This window comes from Schistocerca piceifrons, chromosome 1 (assembly GCF_021461385.2).
Source record: "Schistocerca piceifrons isolate TAMUIC-IGC-003096 chromosome 1, iqSchPice1.1, whole genome shotgun sequence".
NCBI classification, from domain to species: Eukaryota; Metazoa; Arthropoda; class Insecta; order Orthoptera; family Acrididae; genus Schistocerca; species Schistocerca piceifrons.
In genome coordinates, this window is record NC_060138.1 from 1000028775 (window position 1) to 1000052699 (window position 23925).

The following is a 23925-nucleotide window of genomic DNA, read 5'->3' on the forward strand; positions in this document are numbered from 1 at the left end:
GTAAATTGGATCAATACATTTAAGGATTGTTCAAAACCTCAGCTCAGGCTCCTTTGCAATTAGAAATTTGTCTCATTTTGTTGGCTCTAAATCAAACTGTGGTATATCAGGTCCAATAAACGTGTGAGCCACTGCAGCTGAGATAAAAGAAGTGTTTGATCAGGAAAATGTGCAATTTTGATAACCAGTTAGCATGCAGAGGACACCACAGTTCTAATAACATGGGTACATAAGGGCAAATTACAGCACTAGGTAAACACTGTCACAAATTGGTTTCTCAGTGCCACATCATTATGACTTGAGAGAATGATCCTATGGAAACAAAGAAATTGAAAGTGCAAATACAGAGCTGCAAAATATTTACAGGCAGTTTGAAAATGTAACATTTGTGAACATAAACAATTTGGGGAAAAGGTTCAACACAACACATGGTTTTCATCTAAATAGACATGGGGAAAAGTTATAGTAACAAAAATTTTAGATGTAGTAAATAAAATCTCAAATGTGCAATGTGATGGTACAGGAGTCATACTTCTCGTGGACAAGAAATGTGTGTTACCTGCAGACTCAAATTGTAAATCTGCTGTTAGTGAAGCTACAACCCTACAATACAAATGTGTGATTTTGATTTGTTGTGTAAGAGCAAACACCAGCATCAGAAGCAGCAACAGCAGCAGCAGCAACAACAACAACAACAGTAGCAGTAGCAGGGCCCGCAACAACTGGGGCAGCAGTACAGCACAGCTTAAGGAGGAAGCAAAAGCAAAATACATCTGTGTCACTCAATGACAGTTTTTTATGGTTTCAAGCCGGGAAAAAAATAAAATGTGAACAATCAGCCTGACAACTTAGAAGTAAGTCATAGTAACATCTTATTTCCAAACTTACAAGTAAAACAGAAAAATATGAACTTGGTTCTTTTTCATCAAAATGTACAGTCACTAACTAATAAAATAAAGTGAAATCCAAATCCTCTTAGTACACAAATTAAAAACTAACTCATTATTGTGTCTAACAGAATGTTGGCTTGATGAGGACAAGTTACATATTGTGTCCCTACCTAACTTTGTGCTAGGTGATTATTTCTGTAGAAAAATTCTTAAGCTTGGTGGCAGTTGTATATTCATAAGCAATAATATAACCTTTGTAAATATAAAATTTCCTGTTGAAATAATGAAGGAAAAAGATGTAGAGCTGTCAGGAGTTGAGACAGTGGACACTAAACTAGCCATTATTTGTTTATACAGAGATCCAACTGGTGACATAAATACTTTCCTAAAAAGTTTAGAATATTCAGTTAACATGCTAACACAAAGAAATAGAAGAGTTATTCTATGTGGTGATTTTAATATTGACTTTGCAAAGGACACCAAAGAAAAGAATGAATTACTGAATCTCTTGCAAACGTTTAACATGAAGTCTACTGTAGAAACAGTACCTCATATCACAAAGACTTCATCCACCATGATTGATCAGATATTTGTAAATTTAGAAATGAACTATAAAACAGAAACACTTAACACGGACTTTGGGGATCACACAGCTCAAAAACTCTCTCTGAGTACAGAAACTGAGCTGCAATTTAAACACTGCCTAACCACCACCAGTAAATGGAAATGAGCATTTGGCATCATTGGCCAGGAGGCCCCATACAGGGCAGGTTTGGCTGCCTTGGTGCCGGTCTTATTACATTTGACACCACACTGGTCAATCTGCGCACCAGATGGGGATGAAATGATGATGAAGACAACACAACACCCAGTCCCTGAGTGGAGAAAATCCATGACCCAGCCTGGAATCAAACCCGGGCCCCTTAGGATGGCTGTCCGTCACGCTAATAGAAAATACAGTAATAAAAATATAAATCACCTTCTCCATTACCTGATCACAGAAAACTGGGAAGAGATTTATAACTCCAAACACACAGATGGAAAATATAATAACTTTATCAGTAATTTTTCTACTATTTTGAATTGTGCTTCCCTCCAACACAGAGGAAAATATGCAAGTAAAACAAAAAATAAATGGATCAGTTTTGGGATTCCAGTATACTTAAACAAAAAAAGATTACTACACAGATTGTCCAAACAGCTCACGTAACCTGAATTTGATACTTATTACAAAATCTATAAAAAGATCTTCAAAAATGTTGTCAAACAAGCAAAAATAATGGCAAATTACATACATAGAAACTTCCACAAATAAGATGAGACCATATGGAACATTGTAAGGAAGGAAACTGGAGCAGAACAGACAGATTTCGGTAATATTAACTGCCTAATGGAGAAGTCAGCTCTTATAACTGAACCTACAAAAACTGCAAATAAATGTAATTCCTACTTTACACAGATACCTGAATATCTTATAAATCAAAATTTACAGTGTACTCCCAGAAATCACTCCAGATGTGCTATAAATAATAAATCTATTTTTCTATACCCCACAAATGAAAAGGAAATACTTTCTATAATCAAAGAACTGAAGCCCAAATTCTCTGTTGGTACTGACAATATCCCTGACTACATCGTGAAGAAATGTGCTCCCCTCAGAGCTGGCAACTTGTTGACATCCGTAACTGTTCTCTATCAGAGGGGGTGTTCCCTGAAAAATTGAAGACAGCAAAAGGAAAACCTCTCTTCAACAAAGGAATAAAAGCAGAAGTATCAAACTACAGGCCTATTTCACTACTATCTGGTTTTTCCAAAATAATTGAAAAACTCTATTACAAAAGACTAATCAGTTTCATAGAAAAAAATAATAACTTCTCAAATACACAACACAGATTCCAAAAATCTAAATCTACTGAGACTGCTATTTTTGCATACCTAAATGAAGCCTTAAAAGCAATGGACAGCAAAGAACTTATCTCAGCCATATTTCTAGACCTCTCCAAAGTATTTGATGTCATTAATCACAAGATCTTGCTTAAGAACCTTGAATCTGTAGGTATTAGAGGCCCAGACTATGAATGGATCAAATCATATCTCCAAAATAGATAGCAAGTAGTTGAGATTTCAATCCAAGAAGGGAACAAGATAAAGTCCTACTGCTCAGAAAAGCAGAGCATTAAGTACAGTGTACCCGAGGCTCCATTCTGGGACCAATTCTTTTTCTACTCTTTGAAAATGACTTAGGACCAAGTAGTCAAAACCATAACTACATAAAATTCGCAGATGACACAAATGTGATAGTAAAAGGAAGGACCAGAGAAGAATTTTTGCATGAGATTAAAAAGTGTACCACCCACATTATAGACTGGTTTTCTGGAAACAATTTAATAATGAACACAGAAAAAACAGTTACAATGTACTTACACACACTGCAAAATAAATGCTCACTAACACCAGACATACAGTTGTTTACCAGAACCCTTGAAAATGTAAGCTCTACAAAATTTCTTGGAATATGGATCCAAGAAGATCTAAGATGGATCCAACATGCAAAATACATTACAAGTAAATTTAATACCATATTTTACACTATCAAAATTCTTTCTGGTTGCACATCAAAAGAGACACTAAAAAATGTATACTTCACCCAGGTGGAATTGTTATTGCAATATGGCACAATCTTTAGGGGAAATGCACCTGCCAGCAAAAGTTGTTTTATTTGCCAAAAGAGAATTGTAAGAATCATAGAAAATTCTGCCGCAAGAAGCTAATGCAAGCCATTACTTAAGAAACATCACATCCTTTCACTAGCATGTCTATATATCTTACAAGTAATAATAATTGTTAGGAAAATCTTAGAAAATAGTAACAGTGTTGTATCGATTAACCAGAGTATCTATCTGTATAAGACGAGGAGAAAGCAGGATATACATGTTCAACATGCATACGCAACACTAAAACAGAATGGACCACTGCAAAGAGGAAACAGACTGTACAATAAGCTGCCTAATAACATTAAAACAATAAAAGACACTTCAAAATTTAAAACTGCTGTCCATAAATATTTATTGCAAAAGTGTTGTTATAGTATAGATGATCCTGGAACATAAAAATTTGTTCTGTCAATGTTCTGTACTTTGCATGTAAACCTGAACACCTTAACACAGAAGTGTGTCACCTTTTCTGTTTTACTTCAGTAATGGATATGGAACTTTTGAATTTCCATGTTATTTGCTTATATGTTTATTTCCCTTAATAATGTGAACTTATTTAGAAATAGTGTGTAATTCTGAAATTTTCACAAAATATGCACCTATAGACTTTTCTCTTTCTTGGCATTACACATGTATTATGTGAACACTTGTATCATTATAAGATCACTGCCTTAATCATTTTAACCATGTATCATCTCATCTCCATTTTTGACTTCTACATCTACATCTACATCTACATTGATACTCCGCAAGCCACCCAACGGTGTGTGGCGGAGGGCACTTTACGTGCAACTGTCATTACCTCCCTTTCCTGTTCCAGTCGCGTATGGTTCGCGGGAAGAACGACTGTCTGAAAGCCTCCGTGCGCGCTCTAATCTCTCTAATTTTACATTCGTGATCTCCTCGGGAAGTGTAAGTAGGGGGAAGCAATATATTCGATACCTCATCCAGAAACGCACCCTCTCGAAACCTGGCGAGCAAGCTACACCGCGATGCAGAGCGCCTCTCTTGCAGAGTCTGCCACTTGAGTTTATTAAGCATCTCCGTAACGCTATCACGGTTACCAAATAACCCAGTGACGAAACGCGCCACTCTTCTTTGGATCTTCTCTATCTCCTCCGTCAACCCGACCTGGTACGGATCCCACACTGATGAGCAATACTCAAGTATAGGTCGAACGAGTGTTTTGTAAGCCACCTCCTTTGTTGATGGACTACATTTTCTAAGCACTCTCCCAATGAATCTCAACCTGGTACCCGCCTTACCAACAATTAGTTTTATATGATCATTCCACTTCAAATCGTTCCGTACGCATACTCCCAGATATTTTACAGAAGTAACTGCTACCAGTGTTTGTCCTATATCATCATGTGTTTCTCTGCACACAATGTGTGATCTACAGGATTAATAAAATTACAATCACAAAACTACTTAGCAGTTCAAACTGCAGAAACAGGCCATCAGAATGATGAGAAAGTCACAAAAGGCTCCACTGCATTAAAAAAAATTGGGTGTTCTGATATCAGGTGAAAACATTTTATTAAACTACACTTTTTATGAAGAAAAACATGGATCAATATGCAACGAACAGCTCCATACATTATCACCAAACCAAATACAGAAGTTGCTTGTACCTTGACAGAAAGTATAATGTTTTGACCCAAACCATTACGTTTTACCAATGAGTCAAATTGTATGATAAAATGCAAAAAGATCTCAAAAACATAAACAAACTACATAAATTTTAAAGTATGTTTAATAAAGATAGTTTTCACTCATTTAAAGAGTTAATGTAATAAAAATTATTACAAATAAATAATCAGGCTGATCAAAAACAAAAGAACAAAAATTATATACTGCTTTTATAGATTAGAGGACCAATAAAAATATAATACAAAGAATGTTGGAACTATGCTTTTATGCCACGGAGGGGGGAAAACACACACACACACACACACACACACACACACACACACACACGGGGGGGGGGGGGGGGGGGGGGGGGGGGAGGGAGAGAGAAAAAATTAAAAAGATTACAGGGATCTGATTGGAAACTCTTTGCTACTAATGACCTTAACATTGCTTTTGTGCCTGATTGTCCTGTTCAAGGGCATCTAAAGTTGTTGATGGCCAGCTTTGCATTAGTTCTTTCAATAAAATTCACAGTAAGTTTAGAAGGCCATAGTCAACAGGAACCAGCTTTAAATGGTTACTCTAGGGATGTATACAATCATTTTGTTCACAAAGGGATCATGAGGATAAGATTAGAATAATTACTGCAAACACAGAGGCATTCAAAACAATCATTCTTCCCATGCTCCATACATTAATGGAACAGGAAGAAAGCCTAATAACTGGTACAATGGAATGTACCCTCTGACATGCACCTAGTGGTGAATTGCAGAGTATAGATGTAGAATAAGTTGCTCCTAATACCCAGAGAGCTTTGCTGATTTAAAAGTAAAAGCAATAATAAATCAAACAATGGAAAATCAAGGATGGAATGTAACAATACCAAAGAAGGAAAGTTGCTACTCACCATATAGCGGAGATGCTGAGTCGCGATAGGCACAATAAAAAGATTCACACAATTAAAGCTTTCAGCCATTAAGGACTTTGTCAGCAGTATACACACATACACACGCACACACAGATTAGACTGCAGACATTTGAAAGCTTTAATTGTGTGAATCTTTTTATTGTGCCTATCATGACTCAGTAACAATAAATGATTCATCTGACCATGATGGTCAGTTCTTAACCCTTTAACTGCTCTGGACGTGTTAACGCACATGCCTTTGTACCTGTCCCTGTGAACTCTGAACGTGTTCACATGCTCCACCAGTCCTTCTACCTGGTACTCTGAATGTGTCTATGTGTAGACACATTCAGAGTACCAGGTAGAAGGTCTGGTGAAGCAAGTAAACACGTTCAGAGTACACAGGAACAGGTACAAAGGCGTGTGGGTTAACATGTCCAGAGCAGTTAAAGGGTTAACAATAAATCACACCAACCAGATTGAGTCTTACAATACAAAATAAGTGCAAAGGAAACATAACCACTGGCTGGGTAAGAGTATTTAGAACTCATTTATAGGGAGAACATTGGAAAGAGATTTACAAAGTAGACAGTGTTGATGAGTAATTTAACTGTTTCTTAAACATATTAGTTCAACATTTTCAGATGTGTTTTCCCCTAAAGGATAAAGTGTAACCAGAGACAAGGAACTGATACCCTGTGGTATTCAAGTTTACTTTGCTATCAAGAAAATTCTTCCTAATGCAGAGGGAAAGTTATAAGCAAAATTCAATATTGTTGCCATAAATATTGTAAAATCCTTCAGTCTATTATCAAACCAATAAAACACGTGTAATACATACAAAAATAAAACACTCACAGAACAATGCAAAAACAACTTGGAGGGTTAAGAGACAAGAAACAAACAAAACTGGTAAGGCAAGTAGCAAATGAGAAAATAATTAAATCAGTGGATATCAATATCAATGATTACGTCTTAGCAGTCGCAGCCCAACAACTAAATACAAATTCCTTGGATGTACATGAGAAGACACAGTTCATACAGTAAGAATATGTCATGATTTGTCAAAATTTGGCCAGATTGAATCTGAAACCTGGATTTTATGCATTTTGTAAGCAGTCACTTTAACTGTTTGGCTGTTGGAGCAGAACTATAAGCCAACCTCAAGCTTTCATTGTCACTGACGGGCTGTAATTTACACTGAGGTGATAAAAGTCATGGGATACCTCATTATATTGTGCTACACCTCCTTTCACCTGGTGTAGTGCAGCAACTCTATGTGTCATGGACTCAACAAGTCGTTGGAAGTCCCCTGCAGAAATATTGAGCCATTCTGTGTCTGTAGCTGTCCATAATTGCAACAGAGTTGTCAGTGCAGGATTATGTGCACAGACTGACTTCTCAATTATGTACCATAAATATTCAGTGGGATTCATGTCTGGTAATCTGGAGGGCCAAATCATTCACTCAAATTGTTAACAATGTTCTTCAAACCAATCATGAATTATTGTGGCCAGGTGACAGGGTGCATTGCCATGGGGATATAAAGTCCATGAATGGCTGAAAATGATCTCCAAGTAGCCCATAAACATTTCCAGTCAATGATCAATTCAGCTGGATCAGAGGACCAATTCCATTACACATAAACACAACCCACACCATTGTAGAGCCATCACCAGCTCGCACAGTGCCATGTTGCGTCAGTGGCTTCATAGGGTCTGCAACACACTCAAACACTACCATCAGCTCTTACCAACTGAAACTGGGGCTCATCTCACAAGGTCATGGTTTTACAGTCTCTGCGATCCAGCTGATATTGTCACAAGCTCAGGAGAGGTGCTGTAGGTGATGTCGTGCTGTTAGCAAAGGAACTCAATCAGTCATCTGCTGCTATAGCCCATTAATGCCACATTTCACCACACTATCCTAACGGATATGTTCATTGTGCATCCCACATTGATTTCTGTGTTATGTCATGCAGTGTTGCTTGTCTGTTAGCACTGACAACTCTATGCAACAAACGCCACTGCTCTCATCGTTAAGTGAAGGCTGTCAGCCATGCATTGTCCATGTTGAGAGACACACTCTTAACACAGGATCTTGAAATACTAAAATCCCTAATGCTTTTCGAAATGGAATGTCCTAAGTGTCTAGTTCCAACTACCATTCCACATTCAAAGTCTGTTAATTCCTGTCATGTGGCCATAATGACATCAGAAATCTTTTCACATGAATCACCTGAGTACAAATGACAGCTCCACCAGTGAACTGCCCTTTTATACCTTGTGTACATGACACTACCACCATCTGTATATATCTATACCACTATTCAATGACTTTTGTCACCCTTCAGTATACAAATACTACATCCAAATATTTCACCATTTGGGTGTGCATCCGTGACAGCAATATTTTATTTTCTGATCTTTCAGCTGCTAATTATACTGTCATCTTAAAGGTGAAAATAATACAATCACTTATTTCCTATGTGGGAGTATCATCAATGGGGAAACGGATCTGGCAGAGGATTGTAGCTACCTTCCCACAGGGGATATATGACTTGAATTAAAATTGCTGAAATGAAATGATGTGACCAACTGGGGATAAAACCAAGGAAGATGCAATGACGTGATATGGCATCAATGAAAACCACACAGAAACACTAATATGCAATGTGTTAGACGGAGACTTTCGTAGAGTGCAAGACAGAGGTATAGCGTCGGCTGTATTGCATTTCACAACTTGGCGTAAGTCTGCCGCAACAACACGTAACTCTGTCGCAAGAACACCTAAGGGGCGAGTACGACAGATAAGTCAGCACTATAAGTGGAATGAATGTGTTCATTACAAATGAGCATGACGTCAGGACGTCACTCGTGCTTCCTTTAAATACGCCAGCTTTGATAGCAGCAAGGAACTTGCACTCACAGTTAGACTTGCAGTTAGATGTGTACTGGGTCGCTGCGTAGTGCTCAGCTCGGTGATCAACATGTTAATCTTTATTAAGGAGATGTTGCAGTAAAGGCAGCCCATCCAGCAGCAGACGTGAGGGGGCAGTACTAGCTCTGGTCCTCTCTGCTGCCACTGTCAATCATCAACCCAGGATTAGCAGACATCACGGCAGACTCGCTCGCTGCCAATGCTGACCACATCAGTGAGCCGTCGTTGAGATCGTTTGGGGCCTAGGCCCTGTGCATCCGCCATCACAACCGGGTGAGTCGACGACGCTGGGGGATTGGAGTCCATTCCACCCGTCCACCACGGACGAGTCACCAGGAGGAGCAGGGAAGAAGACGGTGTGGGATAGAGTACACTCCACACTACGAGAACGCTTCTGGTGCTGACAGCGCCAGGGACTCCAACCCGGAGCCTCTTGCTGTCCGCAGCTGAGCCGCCGCCCAGCCGGGCGCCGCCAGCCACGCGCGACTGAAGTAAGGGCATTCCTCCGCCACGTCACAGCACACGGTGCTGCGCTAGCAAGACAGCGCGGCCCAGTTCTGGTGTCATCACTACGAGTCAGCGAGGACTCGGGGAAGGTCGTTGATATCACCGAGCCACATTGTACTCGGCAGGAATAAAGTTGTTATGAATGAGTAGTGTTTCTTTGGCGTTTCTGACCCTTCTACAGCCATTTACTAGCATCCTGACAACTGGAGAGGTCACCGCTCGGCCATCCAGTCCACCGTAGGCAACCAGGACCACCGGGGCGCCTACAGATTTGGTGTCAGTAGTGGTTGCGCCCACTGCCTACAGATTTGGTGTCAGAAGTGGTCGTGCCCACTGCCTACAAATGTTATGAATATATCATTACAAATTAATCCAAGTGCAGTTACAGGGGTATACAATTAGAGTTGCCACTATTGAATATACTTTATACATTCAAATATTCATCATTAGAATGAAAGCAGTGCTGTAAACACAGTGCTAAAATTTTTCAAAGGATTTTACATCAGTAATTAGTTTTATATTTTCAGAAAGTTTGTAAAAAAAGTTTAAGTTCCACATGGAAGTGCCTTTCTGGCACTGGGATGTGTTAATATAAGTTAAATGTAGATTTTTGTTGTGTCTGATGTTACAATAATGAACTTAATAGCTTTCACAGTCTTCTATCCTTAACTACACATTTATTTTTAATAATGCAAGAGTCTCTGTAGTGTAGATACATGATAAAGGAAAAATAATTGAGATTTTAAATAGTGGTTTATATGAAACTTCACGTTTGCATCTTCTCATAATTCTAATGGCCTGTTTTACAGGCTGAAAGTACTGATTGCTCTATTTCCCTAAAATAAGACCTCATGTTTTGGACAACAATGAAACTATGCATGACAAGCACTTTTTACTGTTGTATCACATAAAACAGTCACCCATCGTTTCATAGCCATCAATGAGTTTTTGCCACTAGAGGCACTCTTTGATTAGCACCAGCAGTAGTTTTGTTTATTCACACTCCATGGGAGTAGAAAGTGAGAATGCATTTGCTAATAGGCACATCATGTCTATAGTTAATTTAGTGCAGTTAATAAGTCTCAAGCTCTTGCTTATTTTCAATATGTATCTGTAAGTAAATGTCTACTGTTCAGAATTATACAAGTATCAATAATTTGAGTGCTGTTATGGCTGATTACCTGAGCATATACAGAAGTAGTCTGTATAGTTACTGCCAAAGGCACTTCAAGATATTCAGCCTACAGAAACTAGAGAAAGAAGTATAAACTGTTGTGACCAACCACAGAATTTTAAGAAATTAAAATGAAGACTCCATTGGCACTGAAGGTTTGACAGTGTTACAACTTGCTGATGAATTACTGTCATTCTAGACTCACAATCTGGCACTCTGGTTTGTGCAGGTGGAAGTTAGTTTTCATTATGCAGAAATAACCACAGATTCTATGAAGCTTTCTCTAGTGGTCAGTCTGCTCAACCACCACTATATGGCCAAAGCAGAAGATGTAAGCACAGCACCGGATTTGTGCAGTAAGCTACAGATGGAGTTGATTTTCTGAGTGTCTGCATCACAAGAGGACTGTATGCATCAAGTGTTAACACAAGAAGATGTTCCAGACAGGAAGTTATCACAGTACCTTTAGCACCTATACTGTGAAGTCAATGCAGGAACTGTACCTGACACATTACTTTGTAAACTCTGGGGTAGCCATCTTCCAGCTCAGGTTAAAGCCATGGTAACATCTCAGGCAGAAATTCCATTGGATGCCATCACAGATCTGGCTGATAGGATTTAAGACCCAATAATTTTGCCATCAGTCAGTACACTAATGGCACAGTGCAACAGTACCTCTTGATTGGCACTGAGGCGGGTGGGTTATGTTTGGCTGTCAGATAAAGCAGATGCTCTGGCTAGTTAAATGACTCAATTGCTGAGTTGATGTAGTTACTGCAAGACTAGAGGTTGTTACTGCAGGAAGTCATGCATTTGTCCAAGAATGAACTCATCAGTTCTAATTTACGCAGAGTAGTCAACTACAATATGTTGGTATCACTAAAAATTTGGGGATAAGGTGCCACATTCTCCTCACCTTGAATCTACACAAACACATACATGCATCCTAATGCCAGACAGTCTCTACATCCCTATGCTAGTGGGTGGAAGACCAGTTTTGAATATGGCTCAGACCTGTGCATTTTTCGAGGGATTTTTCTGTATAATTGCCAACCAGCTTTGTTCTGCCACTAACAGTCGATCAATAGCCACTTACGGAATGGATCATATTGAGCTGGACTTGGGGCTGCATTGTGCCTTTGTCTGGAATTTGTTATGAATGCCACAGAGCCTATAATTACAGCCAACTTCCTGGTTCAATGCCATCTTTACCTCATGCAGCAAATGAATGGCTGATCATCAGTGTCACCCGATTTTCTAGGCTGGATTCCAATGAAGTGCAGTGATTCACAGTGCCAACCTAGTGGGATAAGTCAGAACACTGTCCATTTTATCAAAACTACTGATGACCCCAGTACCCAAAAAGAGTGGTGTGTAGCACCTGTGTGGTGATTACCATGCACTGAATGCAACAGCAGTTCTGGACAGATGTCCAGAGCCAATACTGAGTGACTACAGTTCTGCTCTCAGCAGTGCAACTGTGTTTAGCATTCTGGACTGTGCAAAGGCTTTTACGCAAATTCCTGTAGCAAACAAAGGCAGTCCAAAGACTGCTATAATTACTCCATTTGCCTTAATTGAAAGTCTTTAAATGACTTTTTTTTTTGGGCAGTGCCAGTCAGTCATGGCAGAGGTTCACTGATTCTTTGCTGCAGGCACTGTCATTCTGCTTTGCATATTCGGATGATATATCTGTCTTTTCAGCCACAGAATTAGCAATGCCTGGAGGAGATGAGCAACACATTGTGGTGTAAACCACTACTAATTATGTGTCCAGTAAACCTCAGATCATCTGCAGGGTGATGACTGCTACCAGTGAAAGTGAAGATTCCATGGTAGGAAACCTTCAAGGAGCAATGCCGTTTCTTGGAGATGATGAATGTTTACCATTGACATCTGCTCCACTCAGCTGACTTGCAAGAATCACCAACTTCAGCACTTACTGCCAAGACTAAAGGGAATCCGCCTATTCAATTGAAAGATGAAATGAACTCTGCTTTTAATGCAGTGATGCAAAGTCTAGCAAATGCTGCACTCCTGGTGCACCCTCCAGTTAACACACCATTCATGTTAATAGTTGATGCTGTTGGTGCAGTGATGCAGCAATAGGTCAATGGTGATTGACAACCATTTGCCTTCTTCTTCACAGTTGGAGGCCAGAGAATTTACAATATGTACCAATCACCCAAGCTGCTTATCTGTGGCTTCAGACAGAAAAACGACAAAATGTTCACCATGATAGTACAAGCACTTGGAATTTATTTTGCTCAATCCAGTACTGATATCTGCCACATTCTGAGTCAAAACAACATGGTCAACAACTGTCTGTTGCGAGTTAATAGCATAACAAATTTTACTGATTTTGTTCAGCTCACAGATACACAATAATCTGATGAACTCACAAATCTGCTGCACAATGTACTGTCAAGCCTTCAATTACAACTTTCTGAAATTCCTAGCTCTGATGTTAAACTATATCTGACATTTCCTGTATATACAAATTGTAAGTGTAATGTAAACGTAATGTTGATGAGTCCCCAGCACATCAGATCTGTGACTTGACTTTGTATGTTATGGGATAGTAAAAATTCTGATTATGATTCTTTCCATTGGAAGATCTCCCTTGTTTCTGCCACCTGCACTCTGCATACATCCTTTAACAGCCTTCACAACCCATGCCATCCTGTCATTAGATCATTGACACACCTGGTGTCAAAACTTTTTGTCTGGCTTTGTTTGCAGAAGAATTGTCATCAGTGATGTTTTGAGTCCACATCCTGTTTCTAACAGTTAATGTTATCTACTGACTGCCATCAACTGTTTTATCCATTGGCCAGAAGCTATAGAAGTGCCTTCATTTCAAATTGCGTTTCCAGCTTTGGTTGTCCAGTACGTATTAATACGGACAACAGCTGACAATTTGGATCAGTATTATTTAACCAACTAATAATAATAATAATAATAATGATAATAATAATAATAATAAAGATTTTTATTGTCTTTAGGCCATTACAGCAATTGACAATGTCAAATGAAGTTACAATTTATAATACAGTGTGATAAGGTATTGACTACTGAAATATTTTAGCTTATATTACAATAAATGTAGAGTGGGTCATCTGTTGGATTACTGCATTTTACAGTCGAAGAATTCATTGATATCATAGAACGGGTGGGCAATAAACCATTCATGCAGTCTTTCTTTGAATGTATGTTCAGGAAGATCCTGTATAGCATGTGGCAGCTTATTAAATAGTTTGTACCCTGTGACTTCATAGCTATTTATTGATTTTGATAGTCTGTGGTAAGGCGTGTATATGTGTTTGATGCTTCTTGTGTTATAACAATGTACATTTTCTCTACATTTCACATCTTGTAGGTTCTTCTTCGTAAAGATTAAGACATTGTATATATAGAGGTTTATTACTGTCATAATTTTTTGTTTAGTAAATAAGGGTTTGCAGTGAGCCTTATGTGAAGAATTTGTAATTATCCTAATGGCTTTCTTCTGCAATAATAGGATGTCATGTATATGACTACAGTTACCCCACAAAATAATGCCATAGGATATTATACTTTGGAAAAATGCAAAATAAGATGATCTGATGTATGTTTCAGGTACACAATTTCTGAGTTGTCTTAATAAATAAATTATTCTAGATAGCTTACTACTAATATAGTTTACATGTTGGCCCCAGGATAACGTTTTGTCTAAATAAACTCCCAGGAATTTAACAGAACTAGGGTCATCAGATAGTGAGTTTTATTTTCATTTAGCAGGAAACCATTTGCTCTGAAACAATATGCTGCATGAGTGAGTGTATTTTCAGCACAGGTTTTAAGATCATTAAGATTGTTACTGCTATGAAAAAAAGTCGTATCATCTGCATACAATACAATGGTGAATCTAATAAACGAGGGGAGGTCATTGATCATCAGAAGCAGGAAGGGCCCCAGTACAGATCCCTGAGGCACACCTACATTAACATTTTCTATGTTTGACATTTCCTGACTAACACAAACTACCTGTTTACAGCTGTTGAGATAAGCTTTTAATAGTCTGAGACTGTTTCCTTTGATGCCGTAGAATTCTAGTTTCTCTGGTAGTGGCGTGTGCTCAACACAGTCGAAGGCCTTGCTTAGGTCACAGAATGAGACCTGATCAAAGCCTTTGTTCTCAAAAACTTTGAGGATGTAACTGACTACCATGTTGATTGCATCAATGGTCGACAGATTCTTCCTAAACCCGTATTGTGTAGCATTAATTATTCCTAGATTCTCAGAGTGAGATGATAATTGTTGGTACATGATGCATTCTATTACCTTGGAGAATGCGGGTACTATTGAAATAGGTCTGTAACTAGATGGAGAGTCTTTATCTCCCTTTTTGTATACTGGGACGATCCTAGACAGTTTTAACTCATCAGGAAAATATCCCTCAAGTAACCACTTGTTTATGCAATGGGTTAAAGCGTACGGAATGCAATCACACACTTTTATTAGCAGGTTGCATGATATGCCAAACTAAGCAAATTCTGTAAGCTCTCCATTACCAGACAGTCAGTTACCCCTCATCAAGCAATGACAGGGAAGAATGATGGCACTGTTCTTTAAAGGCTGCATAAATGTGTCATTCCATCAGCTGAACAACAGTATTGCCTATGGTCTTTCTCATACTTTGCACTACTTACAAAATGGACTTAGATCAATTGGCAGTGGGGCTTATATATGGTGAAACCCTGCCCGGTGAATTCATTGATATGAGATCTGCACAACTACCGGATCATGATCCATCAGATTTGATTTATCACCTAAGGAACCACATGGCACACGTCCATTCACATGAAGCCTCCTGATATGGAACAGTACCTACCTTTGTGCATCGCAACATGCAAGGTTATGTTGCATACAGACAGTTCAAACCATCTTCACAAACTTCATATATGAGCCCACATCTGGTTATCAGTGAAGGAGATCGAACACTGGATATAGTACAAAATGATAAAACTACTACTCTTTCAATAGACAGTAAAAGTAGTGTGCTTATTTCCAGAAATGCTAACTACACTTGAGCCTCCAAACCATCCTCAGCCTCAAGCACAAGTTCTGTCACCAAAAACAGATGTACAATCTGAGTGAAGATGCATTCTCTTTGTCAAGTTCATCTTCCAGCAAGGTACATGGATGACAATCCACTTCTCCCTAGAGGGGTGGCGTAGTGAACAAAATTGTTGTCCACTGCAGTTCGTAGCCAACAGTGAGTTAACATGCCAGCAACCAGAGTCACTGTTTGTTTAGCATCAGTACTTGTTTCAGTTATTGATGGTAGACAGTGGGGGGTAGGCAATGAGAACTTCTTTGTTAAAACAGACACACATCATGCCTAGCATTAATTTATTGCAATGTATAAATCTCAATGTCATATGTATCTTTAATGAGTATCTATAAATAAATGTTTATTGTTCGGAGTTATAAGAGTTTGAATAATTTGAGTGCTATCATGGCTGATGTAGCTAAACACACACATTAGTAGTTCAGGCACTTATTGCCATATCTGCTCTGACACTGTTGACTCACTACAGCATAATTTAAGTGTCCAGAGTGGTGGCAGATTTTGCTTAATTTTACATTCAAATATTCTATTCTCATTTCATTTTATTGATTTTCAGCCATATGCCTAAGAATTTAGTCTCTCTGCTGATATCAACTGGTTCATCATTGATACAGTAGTGGCACTGTTTACCTATTAATTCAGTTTACTTGATTTTTCACTTAGCAAAATTGTGATGTCACCAGCAAACATGATAGTTTTATAAACATTCACGTTTCACTTTATATCACTGATGTATAGAAGGAAGAGACATGGCCCCTTTAGTGATGCTTGTGTCAAGAAGACATATTAAATTAAATTATAGCCTGATGTGTAATAGTTTTAAGTTTTTTGTTAGTGTGTGTGATACTGGCTGCTTGTTTACAATTACTGTGAAAGAAATCAGTCCAGCTGTTAGACAGGCCTTGAATACTATATACAGTTAAAGCTTTGAAAGAAGAAGCTCAAATGATACACCATGTCAGAGGCTTTTGACAAAGCAGTAATATGGTGGACTTCTTAATTCTGAATTTTCCAGGGGCAGATGTGGACTCTGACCACAATTCACTGGTTATGAACTATACACTAAAACTGAAGAAACTGCAAAATGGTAAGAATTTAAGGAGATGGGACCTGGATAAACTGAATGAACTGGAGGTTGTAGAGAGTTTCAGAGAGAGAATTAGGGAACAATTGACAATAATGGGGGAAAGAAATACAGTAGAAGAAGAATGGGTAGCTTTGAGAGATGAAATAGTGAAGGCAGCAGAGAATCAAGTACGTAAGAAGACAAGGGCTAGTAGATATCCTTGGGTAACAGGAGAGATACTGAATTTAATTGATGAAAGGAGAAAATATAAAAATGCAGTATATGAAGCAGGCAAAAAGTAATACAAATGTCTCAAAAATGAGATCGGTAGGAAGTGCAAAATTGCTAATTAGGAGTGGCTTGGGGTCAAATGCAAGGATGTAGAAGCATATATCACTAGGAGTAAGATAGATACTGCCTACAGGAAAATTAAGGAGACCTTTGGAGAAAAGAGAACCACTTGTATGAATATCAAGAGCTCAGATGAAAAACCAGTTATAAGCAAAGAAGGGAAAGCAGAAAGGTGGAAGGAGAACATAGAGGTTATATACAAGGGTGATGTACTGAAGAGCAATATTATGGAAATGAAAGAAGATGTAGATAAAGATGAAATGTAAGATATGATACTGCATGATGAGTTTGATGGAGCACTGAAAGATCTGAGTCAAAACATGGCCCCGGGAGTAGACAACATTCCATTAGAACTACTGATAGCCTTGGGAGAGCCAGCCATGACAAAACACTTCAATCTGGAGAGCAACATGTATGAGACAGACGAAATACCCTCAGACTTCAAGAAGAATATAATAATTCCAATCCCAAAAAAAGCAGGTGTTGACAGGTGTGAAAATTACCAGAATATCAGTTTAATAAGTCATGTCTGCAAAATACTAACAATTCTTTACAGACAAATGGAAAAACTGGTAGAAGCCGACCTTGGGGAAGATCAATTTGGATTCTGCAGAAATGTTGGAACAAATGAGACAATACTGACCCTATGACTTATCTTAGAAGATAGATTAAGGAAAGGCAAACCTCAATTTCTAGCATTTGTAGACTTAGAGAAAGCTTTTGACAATGTTGACTGGAATATTCACCTTCAAATTCTGAAGGTAGCAGGGATCAAATACAGTGAACAAAAGGCTATTTACAATTTATACAGAAACCAGATGGCAGTTATAAGAGTTGAAGGGCATGAAAGAGGAGCAGTGGTTGGGAAGGGAGTGAAGAAGGGTTGTAGCTTATCCCCGATGTTATTCAATCTGTATAGTGAGCAAGCAGTAAAGGAAATGTAAAAACATTGGAGCAGGAATTAAAATCCATGGAGAAGAAATAAAAACTCTGAGGTTCGCCGATGACATTGCAATTCTGTCAGAGACAGCAAATGACCTGGAAGAGCAGTTGAAAGGAATGGACCGTGTTTTGAAAGGAGGATATAAAATGAACATCAACAAAAGCAAAACAAGGATAAGAGAATGTAGTCAAATTAAATCAGGTGATGCTGAAGGAATTAGATTAGGAAATGAGACACTTAAATTAGTAGATAAGTTTTTCTACTCGGGGAGCAAAATCACTGATTATGGTCAAAGTAGAGAGGTTATAAAATGCAGACTGGCAATAGCAAGTAAAGCGTTTTTGATGAAGAGAAATTTGTTAGCATCAAGTATAGATTTAAGTGTCAGGAAGTCTTTTCGGATAGTATTTGTATGGAGTGTAGCCATGTATGGAAGTGAAACATGGACAATAAATAGTTTAGACAAGAAGAGTATAGAGGTTTTTAAAATGTGGTGCTATGGAAGAATGCTGAAGATTAGATGGATAGATCACATAACTAATGAGGAGATACTGAATAGAATTGGAGAGAAGAAGAATTTGTGGCATAACTTGACTAGAAGGTATCAGTTGGTAGGACATGTTCTGAGGCATCAATGGATCACCAGTTTAGTATTGGAGGGCAACATGGAGGGTAAAAATCATAGGGGGAGACCAAGAGATGAATGCACTAAGCAGATTCAGAAGGATGTAGGTTGCAGTAGGTACTTCGAGATGAAGCTTGAACCGAATAGGGTGGCATGGAGAGCTGCATCAAACCAGTCTCTGGACTGAAGACCACAAGAACAAGATGAATCTAAAATAACTGAGTTAAATGTTTTCTTATCATGAGTCTAAAACATCAAGTTAATCTTTTTATTGAATACTGTAAGTGTTCAACCAATTTATTTCATTCTACAGATGTTTTCTCCTGTTATGGGTTAACTACACTCCTGGAAATTGAAATAAGAACACCGTGAATTCATTGTCCCAGGAAGGGGAAACTTTATTGACACATTCCTGGGGTCAGATACATCACATGATCACACTGACAGAACCACAGGCACATAGACACAGGCAACAGAGCATGCACAATGTCGGCACTAGTACAGTGTATATCCACCTTTCGCAGCAATGCAGGCTGCTATTCTCCCATGGAGATGATCGTAGAGATGCTGGATGTAGTCCTGTGGAACGGCTTGCCATGCCATTTCCACCTGGCGCCTCAGTTGGACCAGCGTTCGTGCTGGACGTGCAGACCGCGTGAGACGACGCTTCATCCAGTCCCAAACATGCTCAATGGGGGATGGATCCGGAGATCTTGCTGGCCAGGGTAGTTGACTTACACCTTCTAGAGCACATTGGGTGGCACGGAATACATGCGGACGTGCATTGTCCTGTTGTAACAGCAAGTTCCCTTGCCGGTCTAGGAATGGTAGAACGATGGGTTCGATGACGGTTTGGATGTACCGTGCACTATTCAGTGTCCCCTCGACGATCACCAGTGGTGTACGGCCAGTGTAGGAGATCGCTCCCCACACCATGATGCCGGGTGTTGGCCCTGTGTGCCTCAGTCGTATGCAGTCCTGATTGTGGCGCTCACCTGCACGGCGCCAAACCCGCATACGACCATCATTGGCACCAAGGCAGAAGCGACTCTCATCGCTGAAGACGACACGTCTCCATTCGTCCCTCCATTCACGCCTGTCGCGACACCACTGGAGGCGGGCTGCACGATGTTGGGGCGTGAGCGGAAGACGGCCTAACGGTGTGCGGGACCGTAGCCCAGCTTCATGGAGACGGTTGCGAATGGTCCTCGCCGATACCCCAGGAGCAACAATGTCCCTAATTTGCTGGGAAGTGGCGGTGCGGTCCCCTACGGCACTGCGTAGGATCCTACGGTCTTGGCGTGCATCCGTGTGTCGCTGCGGTCCGGTCCCAGGTCGACGGGCATGTGCACCTTCCGCCGACCACTGGCGACAACATCGATGTACTGTGGAGACCTCACGCCCCACGTGTCGAGCAATTCGGCGGTACGTCCACCCGGCCTCCCGCATGCCCACTATACGCCCTCGCTCAAAGTCCGTCAACTGCACATACGGTTCACGTCCACGCTGTCACGGCATGCTACCAGTGTTAAAGACTGCGATGGAGCTCTGTATGCCACGGCAAACTGGCTGACACTGACGGCGGCGGTGCACAAATGCTGCGCAGCTAGTGCCATTCGACGGCCAACACCGTGGTTCCTGGTGTGTCCGCTGTGCCGTGTGTGTGATCATTGCTTGTACAGCCCTCTCGCAGTGTCCAGAGCAAGTATGGTGGGTCTGACACACCGGTGTCGATGTGTTCTTTTTTCCATTTCCAGGAGTGTATAATATCTATACAAATTGTGATGGTGGCTTGTGCCATATTCAAGTGTAACAACACATTTTGGGGTTCAATGAAAATCAAATAAAAAACAAATTGCTCCTTATGTTAACACTTTTCAGTGGAAACACAATTTGAAAGTGGAGGGTTATCAATAAAAGTGTTGAATTTTTTGTTCGATTTTTAATGCTTGAAAAAGTTTGGCAATTTTTCTTTTGTTTAGCATGTTATTGACATAAATTATGTTATTATGACTACAGCATTTGGTTAAATTTCTTAAATAAATTCCATTCCCAATACTTCCTTTTACATTTGTGCTTAGAACTTGAACTAGTTGGTAATGAATACCACATTAAAATCTTTAGTGATGTGTTGAATGAAGCCTTCATAACTTGGAATTTTCTAAAGATATTACAGTAATGCATGTTACTAAGATAGAAACATCTGCTTCTGCTTTTATGCTGCATATTGATGAAAAGTTTAGAATGACATCTCTATATTTAAAACAAAGTAAATTTTAAAGTCTCCATAAAGTTTCAAAATAGGTTTCAATTGATTTACCAATATTAGGGAAGGGATAGACTTATATACTCCATAAAAAAGGCACACTGAATTACAGACAGACACAACACAAAGACTGTTACACATCTAGCATTTGGCCAAAGCCTTCTTCAGACAAAATACACAAACAACAATGGAAAATCCATGATGGAATGTTTGCGTGAGTGTGTGTGTATGTGTGTCTGTTGTCTATTTTCAACAAGGCTTTGGTGGATGAAAGTTCATTTTGTGACACTCTTTTTGTTGTGCCTATCTGTGACTCATCATCTCTGCTGTATGGAAACTACAAGAACATTCGTACAAACAAGCACACCTCACACACACACATGAGCAATATGTCTGGCAGCTCAGAACAGAATGCATTCCAGCCCGTCTGCAACTAACTCAACATATCATCTTTACAGTGAATAGCAATCTATCCTTTTCCTAATATTGTTGATAGTCCAACCTGGAGCTTCTAATGTTAAATTTCAGCAGATATATATTGTTTAGCAGTTATTAAAATTATTCAAGAAAGGCTTAGTACACAGTAAACAGAAGCAACAATTAAGTTGAACTTCGAAATTTGGTTCACTCCTGTTCTTGGTCTATATAAATGATTTACTGGAACGTTAAAGGACTATCAAGAAACTTTACTGTTTGCTGAAGACACAATATACTGATAAAGGGCCCAAATACATACATGTCAGACACACTCAGGACAATAACAGAACACACTTACATCCGATTCACAACCAGGAGTTTAATCCTTAATCTTGCAAATCTCATGCTATACAATTTCAATCAAATAAATATATCTTCCAGGTACCAAAAGTAGAGCCTCCAAGTGTGAAGCCACAGGGCACCCAGATGGGGAATAAATTGAAGTGACACCAGCATGTTGATAATTCAACCCATGAGCTCAATTTTTTCTGCTTTACACTCATAAACTTCTCTGTGTTGACCCTCAGACAGGATTGTTAGCACACTTCACATATTTTTACTCAGTTCTGTTCTATGGCATAAAGTTTTGAGGGATTTCAGCTAAGGAGAAAAATATATTTATTCTACAGAAACACAGAATAAGATTATTATGTAGAGTTAATAACCAAACATCTTGAAGAAGCCTCTTCGGGAATATAGGGATTTTTCACTTACATGTCAATATATATTTTGCCAAATATTGTTCATGGTTAACACTTCGAGGACTGGGCAGCTAGGTTCTCAATCAACTGGCTGATACTGCACTTTTTCACAGTTTTTCTGAATTTTATGCAGCCACTTCTACTGCACTGAATTTAAGTAAGTTTATAACATTTGGAAGAATAGCCCTTTTTTTCTATGAAATACTGGAAAGAAACACTTACACTGGTGACATTTTTTGTATTGAAATGAAATTTTGTTGTTTTAATTATAACTACAATTTTTTTGTCTTTCATTTAATAAAAGGAGATAGGATCAGAAATTGTTGGTGCTAAAATTAAAACTCTATGAAAACATAGTTTTGTTATTGAAAATTACTTAGTTACAATTGCCTTAGTATTTTCAAAGCATTTTGGAAGACCTACATGACATTTTTCACAATAGTACCTGATATCTTTTCTTGCCACTTTCCCAGATGTGGCATTGTTTCATTCTATGCAAACTTTGCATCTGCTCTATGCTCATTTGAACATTTCGGTAGCCAGAACTAATTTACCAAAATATCTTCCAGTGAGTATGTTCACAGGTGAACTGTTTTGAGTGGACATTAACTGAAGTAGGTCTTCTTATCTCTGCCAATTCGGTAATAAATTAAAGAGGATGTTTACTAGTGGCTCTCAACTTTTTTTATGTAAAACATATGAATTTACAACTATCATCAAAAAATATGAAAAAAGTTTCTTCAGTCATGCTATTTTCTTCCTCTCAAAATGGTAGTAGCCCATTAGCTTGTTACTGTAGTTCACACCAGCCTTGTTTTTATCATAATTCAAAATACTGTAATGTTTCAGTGTTTTCATAATTCCTGACATAGTACTGAGAGTGATGTAGGACGCAGTCATTCTGTGTTTTGTCATCAAAAGAAATACATTTGTGATGCCTTTCAATTTCACAAAAGCAAAAGGCCTCTTCTGCAAAATGAATGTCCATTGTTTTTAGCTTTTGGAGAATTAGATATTTTTCATTACTGAATCACAAAGTCATCTCGAAAATAAATACAAAACAAGTATCAGGTAACAACCAAGGCCCTTTGCACTTCATGTGACCTTGAGAGGCATTGTGCATGGTGATACGGAGAATGTGATAGCTGCAAAGCAAGTAACACACAACGTTGTCTGTATTCCTTCCTCGCCAAAATCAGGGACAACTGTGTGTTCACCCTCCCACCTGCCTCCCCCCACAGAGTATCTTTATACAGATGACAGATCTTAGACAAATGTTGTAACACACAAAGCTGAGAAATGGCTCACATAGGCCACATCACTTACCTTTTTGGAATATAATCCATGCAATGTAGGAGTATGATGCTTGTCTCCTAAGTGTTAATAATGAAAGTGAATTTAGGAATCAACTCTGCAGTTCACAACCACAATACTAGACATAGAAATAATTCCCATATAGAGAATGCATCCATCTCTAGGTCTCAGAATGGAGTTTTATACTTTGATCCACAAGTCTACAACAGGTTGCCAGAGGATAACAGGCAGGAAATTGAAAAACCCAAAAATTTTCAAAAACAACCTTCCCCACTCTGTAAGTTCTGCTTAGCTCAAATATTTGT

The 23925-nt window shown here is 39.0% G+C and overlaps 1 protein-coding gene across 1 annotated transcript in view; it reads right to left on the bottom strand.

The window, feature by feature from the left end:
* The window catches only part of LOC124777106 (heat shock 70 kDa protein 12A-like), a 210236-nt gene that overhangs the window by 29700 nt on the left and 156611 nt on the right, over nucleotides 1–23925 (bottom strand). The window lies entirely within an intron of this gene.